This window comes from Macaca thibetana, chromosome 6 (assembly GCF_024542745.1).
Source record: "Macaca thibetana thibetana isolate TM-01 chromosome 6, ASM2454274v1, whole genome shotgun sequence".
NCBI classification, from domain to species: domain Eukaryota; kingdom Metazoa; phylum Chordata; class Mammalia; order Primates; family Cercopithecidae; genus Macaca; species Macaca thibetana.
This window is the reverse complement of record NC_065583.1, coordinates 18,369,189-18,374,546: the sequence shown is the minus strand read 5'-3', so window position 1 is coordinate 18,374,546 and position 5,358 is coordinate 18,369,189. Positions and strand designations below refer to the sequence as shown.

Sequence of the window (5,358 nt, the reverse complement as noted above, 5' to 3'; positions counted from 1 at the left end):
TTTTGGCATTTTTAAATTTTGCAATATCTCTCAGCCCATTTTGAAATAAACCACTCCTCATTCTTAGTTCATTCATTGGTCTAATCAACATAACAGGTAAATGGAGAGATAGCATGGGTAGGAACAAAATTTTCATCAAGTAGTGGAAAAGAAAATGGCAGTGTGAGTACTTATGTATTTTTTTTTTGTCCTTTTTACAAATAAACATTTTTGAATGAATGGAAAAACCAAAACAAATGAATTGCAGTAGACTCACGCAGTGACAATTGTCATGTCTGGAGTTCTTAGGACTTACAGAGATAACATGGCAGAAATAAATTAAAGTTCTTTTTGATATAATAAAAGACACCTTGAAAAGAGATTTAACTTGAGAACTGTACCTGGAAAATGACAGCTGTGAATTGATTTGAATGCAGCAACATATATTAAAGGAAACCAAAAACAACTATTTACTACACATACAAAAGAATCTTCTGTAGATTTAGGCAACATTCAGACAACAGAACAAAACAGAACCTAGTATAAAGAAGTCCAGTCCAACTGAGTATTGACATCAAAATCCATATGCAAGAAAGCTCCTTAACGAGTTAAAGTTTATTGATTGCAAACAAAATAAATGATCCTGACTAATTTAAACAGAATAGAATATCACTGTAAAAAATATGAAGGAATGCAAAGAATAGAGAGAAAGATTTCAATCTGGCTCTCCCTCCCCTGCTGGAAATGCTTAAATAAATTTCTTCTAACTATAATTAAGATCAAGACCAAACCATCAACACTGCCTACAAATTGTGGATGACCTGGCTCCTTCTTCCCACTCCAGCAGTTTATTCTACCTCTCTCTCCATGTTGCACTCACACTGGCCACTTTGTGGTTCCTTATCTATCATTGTCCCCTAGCCACAGGGCCTTTGCACATGTCCTTCCCTCTTTCTAGATGCTTTTCCCTCCTACCTCTCCCACTTCAACTAGTTCTCATCTCCTCATCCTACAGGCAAAAGATAAAGCTGCACTTCTCAGGTTAATGAGTTTGGGTGTTGATATCTACATAAAACTCTAAATAAAACAACAAAACAAAATTATTAACTCCAACAGGGAACAAAAAGTACAATAAAAGAAAAACAATTATTGTATACCACATGACTAAGGCATGAATAGTATTTACAGACATCAGTCTAATTGCTGAACACTGAATTTTCTGACCAAAATTATGATATAACTCTGCTGGGTGTGAGGTGTTGGTGCAGGAGAACAGGACAGTAATTACAAGTATTATTGGACTACTAGATGAATAATAAAATTGCTTTTATTTCAGGGGGAAGCAGGGAGGGGGTAGTCAGGAAGTGGAGGTGGAGAAAGCTAAATCTCTTCTTCCACAGTGGAAAGGTCTCAAAAGTGTGCCCTAAACTGAAAAAATAGCTGTAAGAGTTCAGTCTTTGCAGCTGGAGGATCGCAGATAGGGGAAAGTAGAAAATAGGGTATAAAGATGCTGCTGTCTTGTAGGAGGAACAATACAGTTGGCTCCCGGAACTGAAGCCGGGACAAACCGGTTAGGAAAATCCCTGCCAGAGGTCATAAACATGTCAGAAGAGTAACTGAAATAGCACGGATGGCGGGAGATGGCGGGAACCAATCAAGAACAGCCAACTCGCACTGTTCAAATATCAACCAATCCCAAGCCTACGTCGTTCAAAAAGACCCCTATGACTCTGTACTTGTTTACTGCTGACTATAAAAGACAGTTCCTGACCCTCCTCTGGGCTCTCGCCCGACGTTCAGCCGGGGGTCCAGGTTCGAACCTGCAATAAAGACCCTTGCCGCTTGGCTTTGACTGCAGTCTCTGGTGGTCTTCTTTGGGGAATAAACGGACTGGGTACAACAGTCTTTAAAATAAATCTTAAGAAATTATTGATTCTTAAAGCCAGGTATACATATAATTTTATTTTTAAAATGATACTATTTTCTAAAAGCTAAAGGGAAATTAAAATAGGAAAGAAACAAGAAAGGCAGGAGAGAGGTTAATGCATGTTGTCAAAACTTGTGCATCTGCTAGAGATGGGCCAACAATTTGACCATGACTACTAATGTACTTTCTGATAAAACTTTTAGGCAAAAACTTATTATCAAAGAAATAGAAATCTTGGTTGTGCGTGTTGGCTCATGCCTGTAATCCCAGCACTTTTGGAGGCCAATGAGGGCAGATCACTTGAGGTCAGGAGTTCGAGAACAGCCTGGCCAACACAGTGAAACTCTATCTCTAATAAAATACAAAAATTGCTCTTTCCAGCCAGCGCCAAGTGATGGGTATCTCTCGGGACAACTGGCACAAGCGCGGTAAAACCGGGGGCAAGAGAAAGCCCTAACACAAGAAGCGGAAGTATGAGTTGGGGCGCCCGGCTGCCAACACCAAGATTGGCCCCCGCCGCATCCACACAGTCCGTGTGCGGGGAGGTAACAAGAAATACCGTGCCCTGAGGCTGGATGTAGGGAATTTCTCCTGGGGCTCAGAGTGTTGTACTCGTAAAACAAGGATCATCGATGTTGTCTACAATGCATCTAATAATGAGCTGGTCCGTACCAAGACCCTGGTGAAGAACTGCATCGTGCTCATGGACAGCACACTGTACCGACAGTGGTACAAGTCCCACTACACACTGCCTCTGGGCCTCAAGAAGGGAGCCAAGCTGACTCCTGAGGAAGAAGAGATTTTAAACAAAAAACAATCTAAAAAAATTCAGAAGAAATATGACGAAAGGAAAAAGAATGCCAAAATCAGCAGTCTCCTGGAGGAGCAGTTCCAGCAGGGCAAGCTTCTTGCGTGCATTCCTTCCAGGCCGGGACAGCGTGGCCCAGCAGATGGCTATGTGCTATAGGGCAAAGAGTTGGAGTTCTATCTTAGGAAAATCAAGGCCCAGAAAGGCAAATAAATCCTCGTTTTGTCTTCACCCGTGTAATAAAGGTGTTTATTGTTCTGTTCCCACAAAAAAAAAAAAAAATACGAAAATTAGCCAGACATGGTGGCTCATGACTGTAATCCACACCACTCTGGAGCCTGAGGTGGGAGGATTGCTTGAGCCCCAAAGGCGGAGGTTGCAGTTAGCCAAGATTGCAACACTCTACTCCTGTCTGGGTGACAGAGTCAGACCCTGTCTGGAAAAAAAAGAAAAGAAATATAAATTTCTATGATTGCAATTAGCACCTTGTGTCTAATAATGTGTTCTCATTTGAAATTGTTTATTGACAAACCACTGGTAGAGTTTCCAGAAGTGGTACGTCTCCAGGGAAGTCTTACCTAAAATAATTTCTTCCCCTAAATGCATCAGGACCACAAGTGACATTTTTTTCAAGATGAAAAATTATGTTTAATGGCCTATGTATGTTGTAAGACAATTATTTCTGATATGGAAAACAACAAGAAAGTCATGTGGAGAAGCAAAGAAACCATATGCTCAGGAATTAGGAGAACTGAACTTTGGATTTTTCTAGAGTTTGGATGTTTGACCCCTTCAAACCTCATATTGAAACTTGATCCCCAGTGTTGGAGGTGGATCCTAATGGGAGGTGTTTAGGTCATGGGGGTGAAACACTCGTGTGTTGACACCCTCCGTTGGGGGTGAGTGAGTTTTTTCTCTATTAGCTCCCCCAGAGCTGGTTGTTAAAAAGAGCCTGGCACCTCTCCTCTCTCTTGCTTCTTCTCTTGTCATGTGACCTCTGTGATCTTTTCTTACACGGGCGCCCCTTCACCTTCTACCAAGAGTGGAAGCAGACTGAGGCCCTCAACAGAAGCAGATGTCAGTGCCACGCTTCTTGTATAGCCTGCAGAACTGTAAGCCAAATAAACCTCTTTTCTTTGTCAATTGCCCAGCCCCAGATATTCCTTTACAGCAACATTATATGGACTAAAACAGATCTGTATTGTCCAAAACACTAGTCATTTGTCACATGTGGCTACTGAGTATCTGCAATGTTGTTAGTCTAAATGAAAATGTGCTGTAAACATGAAATATACAAAGGATTACTAGAAAATTGAAAATCACATCTGTAGTTTGTATTATATTTCTGTTGGACAAATATTGCTTGTTCTGAGTTCTGTCATTAGTGGTTGCATGGTAGTGATATGAATGTGAGCCATTTAACTTTATTGGGCCTTGATTTTCTTAAGTAGAAAATTGGTTGGGGGGGGCAGTTAGATAGATGGCCTCCAAAGCCCCTTTTCATTCAGAAATGTTACAAAGAATCCTAAGGTGTGACACAAATTAATGACTTGAAAAGCCAGCAGATTGTTCCTTCGAATATCTCACCTCCACCATGGTGAGCTTCCCTCCCTGCCCCTGTCAACCGTAGTCAGACATCTTTACCAAATGCTGTTCTCACCAGTCACTACTCTATGTCCTGTGCTGAATGCTTTACAAGTATTTTATTACGGGCCGGGCGCGGTGGCTCAAGCCTGTAATCCCAGCACTTTGGAAGGCCGAGACGGGCGGATCACGAGGTTAGGAGATCGAGATCATCCTAGCTAACACGGTGAAACCCCGTCTCTAAAAAATACAAAAAGCTAGCCGGGCGAGTTGGCAGGCGCCTATAGTCCCAGCTACTCGGGAGTCTGAGGCAGGAGAATGGCGTAAACCCGGGAGGCGGAGCTTGCAGTGAGCTGAGATCCGGCCACTGCACTCCAGCCTGGGTGACAGAGCGAGACTCCGTCTCAAAAAAAACAAAAAAAAAACCAAGTATTTTATTACGTACTTATCCCTGCGCTATGAAATCAGTAGTATTACACTGTTTCACAGATGAGGAAACTGAAACCTGAAAATGTTAGCTGACTTTGAAAGGCTTCAGAGCCAGGATTTGGAGGAGTCAGGATCCATATTCCTCTGAATCCAAAACCTGAGCTCCTTATCAGTGTGCTCTGCTTTTCTTTACAGAAGCCAAATTGGTTTTCCTCTGGAACCTAAACTATATTACCAACTTTTTGAGTCAGTACAACTCTTCTGTCTTGTTTTTCATCTCTGGATCCTCAGCACATAAAAAGGATGATTAATAAGCAGTACAGTATGATTAATACAGGATGATTAACAAATAGGACCATAATATTATGAATTTCTGTGTCAGTTGGTTTAAAATTAAGATGACATTTAAGGTATGCCTGTAAAATAATGTGACATTGTTGGGTTTTTAAGAATATATATACATATATACATATCAGCCATATCTAGAATGCAGTACATAAATGACCATCATCTACTTCAGAGGAGAAACTTTGAACAGTTATTTCAACATTGTTTTCTTAGTGTTTTTTAATCCTCTTTATAAATTGTCTTCCGAGCCAAGAACACATTTTCTTTGAATGTCTGAGACACA

General features: G+C 41.0%; 1 pseudogene across 1 annotated transcript; it reads left to right on the top strand.

Annotated features, from left to right (window-relative positions):
- Positions 1-2,300: 2,300 nt before the first annotated feature.
- On the top strand, positions 2,301-2,990 carry LOC126955940 (40S ribosomal protein S8-like; annotated as a pseudogene). The gene has a single exon (XR_007726198.1). The product of XR_007726198.1 is annotated as a 40S ribosomal protein S8-like (transcript).
- The last annotated feature ends 2,368 nt before the right edge of the window (positions 2,991-5,358 follow it).